General features: G+C 51.4%; 1 protein-coding gene across 1 annotated transcript in view; it reads right to left on the bottom strand.

Annotated features, from left to right (window-relative positions):
- The window catches only part of PLXND1 (plexin D1), a gene marked incomplete at its 5' end in the record, with an annotated part of 64,958 nt that overhangs the window by 48,720 nt on the left and 7,361 nt on the right, over positions 1 to 8,877 (bottom strand). The window lies entirely within an intron of this gene.

Consider the following 8,877-nt stretch of genomic DNA (forward strand, 5'->3'; position numbering starts at 1 on the left):
TTCGGGATGGCCAGCGGGTGCTGGAGGTGTGCGGCGCCGCAGTCCAGCTGCTCCGGCTGCAGCTGGGGAGAGACACACACATCAACAGGCTGCACAAGCATCGGCGCGCTCCCTCGCCACCCCCTCGGCAGCACGGGGGACAGACTGCTCAGAGCCCGCTCTGCCTTCCTACAGCCCTCACTGCTGAGCCACGCAACAGGAAAATGCAGCTGGCCCTGGCTGCTGAGCTGACCCACAAGGGCTGGCACAGGGGGCACGAGGCTGACAGCAGGGCTCCCACATCCATTCACTGCCAGGGGCCAAGGCAAAGGCAGGGTTAAGGACTTGTCATTGACCTTGTCTATGAGCAGGCATTTGACTTGTTTGGCCAAAAGCAAGACAACAGACTTCACTCTCCTGTGCTAAATTAATTAGTGCATCTGCTGCATGACAGCAGCATTTGCAAGTGGAACTGATGCCTCATATTCCTACTACCCTGCCAAGATGCACCCAAGATTTATGACCCCTCACTCCGAATCCTCTGAGATTCTCATGTAATTTCTGCTCAGACAACTTGGATGGATTCAACAATGCCTGAACATCACAACAGTCTCACGGCCAACAATTTACCTGCAGTCACTCCTGCAGCAGCTTTTCTGAGCTGCAGCAGGTGCAGCTGGAGCCCTTCAAATGATGAGCACGTTTCAAGGGCCATTACCACGTCATCCACATGTGACCCCAGGTTTAGCCCAGGAGATGCTGTGACCCCACTGTCACACTCCTTGGCAGGGCTGGCATTCCAGCAGCAGCAGGTACCCACAGGTACCCACCATCCAAGCCCCAGTTGTGGGAAGTGCCTGTACAAAATTCCAGCAAGAAACACCTGCAAGGTCGCAGCCCACACCCCAAGGACAAAGCACATTTGTGCCTTTCTGAATCCAGTCATAAGGCAGATAGCACTGCCACAGAAGCTGACAGAATTCTGAATTTAAGCAGAATAAACACAGGGATTTGAGGCTGTATCTGTCAGGGAATGGGAATGCAGTTTCCACCAGGCAGAAGGTGACCACCAGCCTGTTCAGCACAGTCCTTCCTCCCTGGACTACACCAGGGCCTGGATACTAATTCCCTAGTCATCATCACTATTTCATTAATAGAACCAGGCTAAAGCTTCGGCTCTCTCCTCTTTCCAGACAGTTCAGAAGATTAAGCAAATATTTAGGCTTTGCAACAGGAGGATGAGACTAGGCAAGGTCTCTCTGCAGGGTCATCCCACTTTGGGGTGCAACTCTTGCCTCATGCCCATCTGCCCCCAAGCCACCACTGTGTCTTGGGCTGGTGCCACACCACAGCAACACATTCCTGGGGAGAAGTGGGGAAGAAACATGCTAAAACCCAAAGGGAATGCAAAGTGGTGGGGCTTTGTATGCATAAGCAAGGGATGGTGCCCCTGCACCAGCAAAAGAAACAAAGCCCCAGACAGACACCCACAGGGGGTCAGTGACCTCCCTGCCATGGCCACGACTGGTCCAGGGAGCAGTGAGCATGGGGACCGCAGGCCATGGCACTGCCCACTCCTCCTCCTTGCATGGCAGAGGACAGCAGCAAACCTCACCAGGAGCTGTGGGTGCCAGCCAGCCCTTGGTGTGTTGTAGCAGCTGGTCAGCAAACACTTTGGCTACCCAGCAGAGCAGTCACACCCCACAGCAACCTCTGCACAAGAGCACGCACCCCTGACCACAGGGATCCTGCTGCTGCAGACACAGCCAGGGCTCGCATCTCTGCTGCTGGGCCAGCACAGCCACAGTGCCACTAGAGACAGGCTGAGTCTTCTCCAAAAAACCACCCTGACCTTGGTCCCCTGTGCCCCCCAGAGCCCGTGGCCACCGCTGGCTGCGCCAGACACAGAGTAACAAAAGCCTGATGTGAAAAACTTCCTCCGCTCAGATGAGTGCCAAATGGGGCAGCACATTCAAAGCTGTACCTCTGTTCTTACGGGACCAAGACTAAAGGATCAAGTTTGTGGGTGCAATGCTAAATGCATTCTGCAGTTTTACTGCACCTCATTCTAGTAAAAAGTAAAATCACTTTAGCCAAATTCTTAAATATTTATGTTTTCTCTGTAACTGAGCCACATAACTTTTTTGATACTATACAGAGGACATGGCAAGCCATTCATGTTTCTGATTTAATGATTCCTTCCCTTCACAAACAGCTATTTAGAAACTCACTTGGGGTTATTTACTTTTCTTAGGGATGGTTATCTCTACCTCTTCTTCATTACCCTTTAAGAATATCACCACCTGAAGCTTACAAGGCTCTTTCCTGCAGGGAAACTGAGGCATAAAGGCATCTCCGGCCACCTGGGACCTCAAGGGATGCTCAGCACCTCCTCTCTATGGCAGCTGCACAAGAGCTGGGACCAGCATCACTGCCTGCCAGCCTGAAAGACTTGGCCCTTCCTTCTCACAGGTGGCCAAAATCACGGGAAGTCCCTTATCTGCAGCGCCTGCCTGCTTATAAATCATGTATTTCAGAGCTCATATCAGTGCAAAGTGTTTTCCATAGTAAACAGGATGTAACTATTCTAACCCAGGCTGAGCTTTATTTTGCCTGCACACATCCTTCCTCTGAAACACCTTTCTTCAAATGACATCAGATCTTCCAACAAACGGATGGGTAGGAGACATATGGTATTTCCCTCTCCCGGGTCCAAAGAAGGGATGACATGCTGTGCTGCTGCTACCCGTACCCCACAGCACCAAGAGGACAGCTAACTCCATCATGTTACAGTAAACAGGATACAGCCAAGTCACATCCTTCTGCAGGCACCAGGCAGTCACCACAGCTGGGGAACTGCACTGGATGAATGGAACAGAAGGCCATCCACAAGTGGAAGGGGTTAAATCTCACTCTTTCTTAAATCAAGCTGCCCTATCCTGAAGTGGGAAAAGAACAAATGCTAAGTTTTCTTCCAAAAACAATCTCTTTCTATAATCTGCATTTTAAAACACCCCGTGGGCATTTACTGTATTGCCTCTATTTTTCTTTGACATGCTCTGGGTACTCAGTAACTCACAGAACTGTGGGCTGATTCCAGATCAAAACCTCCTGCCCACAAGACTCTGCCCCTCTGTCGCTGATGAGGAGCCTCTTGGGTGAAGCTGGGGACAGCCACGGCCAGCACCAGCTGAGCAGCTCTGCCCTGCCAGGACAGGGGAACACGCTGCTGTGCCCCTACACACTGCAATTTGTGCTATTGCTGCAAAACTTCACAAGTGATGCAAATGAATTCAAATCAAGGGGCCACAGCTAAGAGGATGGTTACTCAGATTAACCCCTCAGTGTGATTGCAGAAACAAAATGAGACAGAGATAAAAGATTTCCAGCCACATCAGAGCTCAAGAGTTCAGCTGTCTTCACAGTGTGAGTTCAGTTCTTTATCCCAGGCCTATAAGGAGCAAAAAAAGTGATTTCTCAGAATTTCCATTACAGCTCTCCAGCCCTGGGCATGCAGGATGTCCCTTCGGGAAGGAAGTCTGTTGGAAACAGAAGGAGGAAGAGGAGTGGTGAGGCAGCTCTCAGGAAAACCATGAAATGTGCTGATTTCTGCATCCTGTGTTTGTGACCTTAAAAATAGTTCCCAAGCAAAGCTGGAGCTAATTTGTGACTCAGAAGCTGCGGCGCAAGGGAAGCCCAGAGCCCCTGCCCTCCACAGGGCCATGCTGGCTGCACTGCAGCAGCTCCAGAGCTCTGGAGCAAGGAGGGGAGCCCGGCCCCTCTCTGACTTCGTATCAGAGAGGATTAAAGTGTTGGCTTCCAGCATGCCTGGAGTCCTGGGAAAATGACACAGCCAGCATCGGATAATCCGCTCCAAACTTGTTGATTTGTGGGACTTAGCCATCATCTTCATAGGCTCAAAATTTGGCAGCTGCTCCCACACAACTGACATTTTCAGGCCATTAAAGGCTGTGATAAAAGGGCTCTAGTTTTATCTCTTGCCTGCCTTAACATAAACCATTAGGCTTTTATTAACATTTAGGTATGACTCAGGGAAATTTCTGACTGCAGAGCGAATATTCAGAATAATTAGGATACTATCTGAAGAGAATAGCAGGACACAGACCTGCACTGAACAGTAGGGACAGGCTAAAAACCAGTGGGGAAATATTGCATAGGAGAATGGACACGGCCAGTGATGCCAAGGCAGCCTGGCTGCATTATGCTAAGGGAGAGTACAAGCCCTGCTCTGTGTCGGGCAGAGCCCAGACCAAGCACACACCCCCAGCATTCCCCCCGGAGCTCCCCCGTTCCCCAGCAGTTTGTATGCACAATCACTCGTTTATCTGCTGCAGTGTCGCAACCAGACCTGTCAAAACCAGGCTTTTTGGGATGCCTGGAGGAAAATGTCATCCTCAGAAGAGGACTCCACTGTTGAGGCACTTGAGATGTAAGCAGTCTCCAGCTGCTCAAGGGCAGGCATTAGCACAGAGCTCCTCAGACTTCCCATCATATTTTTTTAGGCAACAGGAGGCAAATCAATGTGCACTTGTGGCCAGCCAAGGCACTCAGGCTGAGAATCTCTGGCAAAATGAATCTAGACATTTTTTTTTCTGAAGAATTACCAAGAGTATAGTATTCATGCAGCACAGCAGACGTTCTTGAAAAAAGCAAAAAAAGGCTTAAAGTGAGACTTGCACTCTGGTTTCACTGTTTGCTAAAACAAGTTCCTCAAGCAAGGAAGTGGGAGTTTTGCTGTGTTTTGCCCGTTTGCACAATGCCAGCCCTGGACTAGGGTGCTTTGTGAGTCACTAATGTGACACCAGTAATGGTCTATCCCAACACCCCTCTGCTCCCAGCAGCCACCTAGACCTTGTGCCTGCAGGGAGCTATCACTCTTAGAAAACTCATTCTTCCCTCTCTCTCCTCTTGACTCCAGGCTTTTCTTTCCTGCCAGCTCCTAAATTTCACTCTTGGCAGCCTCACACGGGACTGTGGCTGAGGTAAGGAAGGGGACAGGGCACAGAGGACTGCTAGAAGGCAGGAGACAGCAAGCACAGGACTGATGGCTGGGGAAAGGCACAGCTGGGTCGGGCCAAAGCCCTGCGGCTCAGCAGCAGCAGCCATGCTTACCTCCACCGCAGCCACAGACCTCAAACCACCAGAGGTGTGAGACTGGAAGAGGCTCTCAGCGTCCCAGATCATCTCAGAGGGCAAAACCCAAGCTCCATCTGCTGCTCTGGCAGTGGCAGCCCTGGGCAGACAGCAGGGACACCAGCCCAGCTGCTGCCTGCCAGAGCCCACCTTAGCAGGAGGACACGGAGACTGGGACAGGAGCAGGGCACTGCTGGGCTGCAGGCACAGCCACTCGGCTACAGCGGGGCCAAAGCCTGACAGCAGCTTCAACAACCACAGGTCCCTCTTGCCATCCAACCATCTGCTGCTGTGAGTCCTCACAGGCTGCAGCCTCAGCTCCAGCAGTGGCACCAAAGTTGGATGCCTGCAGCTGACAGTGTGATTCCCCTCTAAATCTCCTCTGCTCCCTCCTCCAGCCACAACTGGCCCAGCTCATGGCCATCATCACTCCATCAGCCCCAACCCTGTCATGCTGACCCCAACTGGAAAAGAAAGCTGAAGGCAATGTGCACAGGTGACTGGCAGACCTGCACAGCCCTCCCCCAATAGCCCCTCCCAGCCCCGGCAGCCCAGCACGGGTCCCCCTTCCCTGCTCCACACAAGCCCAGGGTCTGGCACCCAGCAGTGCTTCCCCAGCAGGGCACTGAAACAGCAAGCACAACAGCATGGGGAGCTGCTCAAAGTGGAGAAACATGAAAAAGAAGCACTTTTTAAACTAAAATTGCACATCCTTCATGCCGCCAGGAAGACTGGTCAAGCTTATTATGTTAGCCTTCATCCTGTATTAAATACAATACTTCAGATTATACAATCAAATCCACCAGGAATGGGCAAGCAGAGGGATTAACAAACAGGCTCCAGAGGGGTTGTCACAGTCAGAACAGCACGTGTTTGAGCAGCAAGAGCTTGTATGTCCTTTAAATTCACCCCTCCTGGAAACTCAGCTCCTCTTCCCACTCCCTGGGGACAAGGGGCTGAGCAGATCAGCGTGCCTCATGTCAAGGACACCCACTTCTGCTCAGAAGCCCAAGAGACACCTCCCCCATCGAAACTGCTCAGAGTAAGATGCTTGGTCTATTTAGGCTGTACTTTCTGAGCTGTGCTTTCCCTGTTACCCCTCCACCACTCAACCTGTGTTTCTCATTTATGTTAAGCTTTGGCCTCAGTAACCAACCTCAGACCATTCAAATTCTCTTCCACAGGGAAGAGCCCCTGATGAACCATGAGTTTGGCTCCTCGATCTTTGGTCGTTACTATTTTATTATTGCTAGACTAACACTTAGCACTTCACATGCTCAAAGTGCTCTGAAGGCATATCTGTGCAAGTCAGGGCTGAAAAAAGCATCCATTAAAGTAACAGCTTCTTACCTAGCACAACTGGTCTTTTGCATGTGTCAGTTCAAATCTATTTCATTTAGCAATAGTTTATAGTAAATGTTTTCCTGTATTTTCTTCATTAGTTCTGCTAACCCCATCAAGCCCCGAGATAATGAGCACAACTCTACCCTTCTTTTACACATCCTAAGTAAAACCTGCCTCTGAGAAGCAACGCTGTGCCGCAGTGCTGTCGCCCTCTGGGTACCCCCCACGCATCACCTGCTCCACAGCCTCAGCACCAGAGTCCAAAAAACAAACCACCACCACTTGGTCGAGCACCCAGCCCACAGAAGAAGCTTGTCACAGAAAGCTTAATAAAACCATTTAAAACCACGCTCATTAACTGAGCATTCCAAATGCAGAAGCAACCAAGCTACACAGATGTAGTCTACAGGAGACACACCACTTCCCTGGATCACCAGTGCAGCCTTCCTCCACTCTAATCCCTGTCCTCATTCCGGGGGCAGAAGAAATTCAAGCAAAGAGAATTATCAGTGCAAAGGAAGTGCAAAGGATGAACGTGTGAGCCAGGCTCCTCCAGCCTGTGGCCAGCCCTCACACTCACAGCCCGTCTCCTCCGGCAGACAGCACCTGAACAAAGCAAAAGGTTTTCAATAGCTCCTTTTGTTTAGGTGACCCACCAGAGACAGCAGTGGCCACAAGCAGCTCACAGCCTGCTGGATGTTGGCAGCACGCAGCACACAGTGGATGAAAACCAAATAACCAATGGGCTCCTGCTCCAGAAGGGAGCTGTACACAGCAGCAAAATACCTTAAACAGAGATGCGGCAGAAATGGAAAGGGAAGTTCCCAATTTTCTTCAAATAATAAATGTACATGTTTTCAAAATCCAGACTTTCAGGCAATTTTGCTCCTGGGTTAGAACTGAAAGATTTGTATTCCAGTTCCACTTAGAATACACAACCTGCAGACATCTTGTAATAGCAACAGCTCTCCAATGGTTCAGGCCCAGAATAGGCAGCCTTGTTCCAGTAGCTGGCACAGCATCAGCTAGGTTCTGTGGCTGCAAACGTGAGCCTGCAGCTTCATTGGACACTGGGACTTTAACTGGGGCTTGTGCCTGGGCTCAACCACTCCACCAGAGCACTCCTGGGAGCATGGCAGCAAACCCATGATTGCGGAGGGGCACAGCACAAGAAGCCCCCTAACATGGGAAAGAGCTTAACAATCCAAGTTAACCCCTATCATGCTGCCCACTGGAGAAAAAGCCCATGCTGAGGAGCCTCTTGTCCCACTTTGCAGGGCTGTGCTTATCCACAGGTCTGATAATCGGGAGAGGAAGGCACAGGGATCAGCAACACAGGTCAGACAAGCGCCATCCCTGTGGCTGCAGGATGCCAGAGCCAGCACATCCCCACTCCTTGGAGACATCCCAGCTCCCACAGGCCTGCATAAGGAGCCAGCGTGCACCCTCTGTGCTGGACAAGCCCTGCTGACACTCAGCAGGTATCAAGGCAAGATCATGGTGGGCTTTGCTGCCCACCCTGCTCACCAGCACGTCACATCTGACTAGGGCTCATCTGGGCCCAGTTTGATCTGGGCTTTCCCAGGCACAAGTCGTCCCACGCCCCTGCAGCCTCGCTCTGTCAGAACGGCAGAGCTGCTCTCCAGATGTTAGCAATAAGTACTGCTCCCTCTGCTCAAAAACATCAATAAATTCTACTGGCCTCTCAAAGTGAGAGATGCCGTAGACAGTCTGCCACCTCCTCCACCTGCTGCAGGGTGTTACAGCCCAACTTGAAAACAACTGCTCATTTCTTTACCAACCCCACAGGAATCAAAACCAAAAAAAAAGAAAGAAAAACACCAAAACCCACAACCAAAAACACCCAATCAAGCAAAAAAAAAAAAGAAATAGCAAAGCAGATCCCTCCTGTTGATCCCCTGTGGCCCCAGGGATGTGTGCTGGGGACAGTCACACTAAAACACTTGGGACCTCAATTCAAATCCTGACACTGCCACTCTTCTGATCAGAGACATCCATCAGGGGACCTGGGCACCCACTTCCCCACCATGAAACCAGGACAACAATGCTGCCCCAACACAGCAGCTGCACTGTACCCAGGGCTCACCAAGCCAAAGGGACCTTGAGTGCATGGGGTTGTTGAAACACTGCCCTGCGGCAGGGCACTGGGGACAACGCCACCAAGCAACAGTCACCCACCCCGGAGCCATTTTCCTTCCTCCAGCCAAGAATGCCAACCCCCATCCAGGCCATGCCTGGTACAGAGCAGCAGTCACACCCCTAAACTACCCCATTCCCAGCACAGAGTAGCAGCCACATGCCCCATCCATCCCTCCTCCCTGGTGCAGCTGAGGGCTCGTCCCTGCAGCTGGGAGCTGCTGGGCACCAGCACACGGCCCA

Source organism: Geospiza fortis, unplaced genomic scaffold, assembly GCF_000277835.1.
Source record: "Geospiza fortis unplaced genomic scaffold, GeoFor_1.0 scaffold128, whole genome shotgun sequence".
Classification (NCBI taxonomy): Eukaryota; Metazoa; Chordata; class Aves; order Passeriformes; family Thraupidae; genus Geospiza; species Geospiza fortis.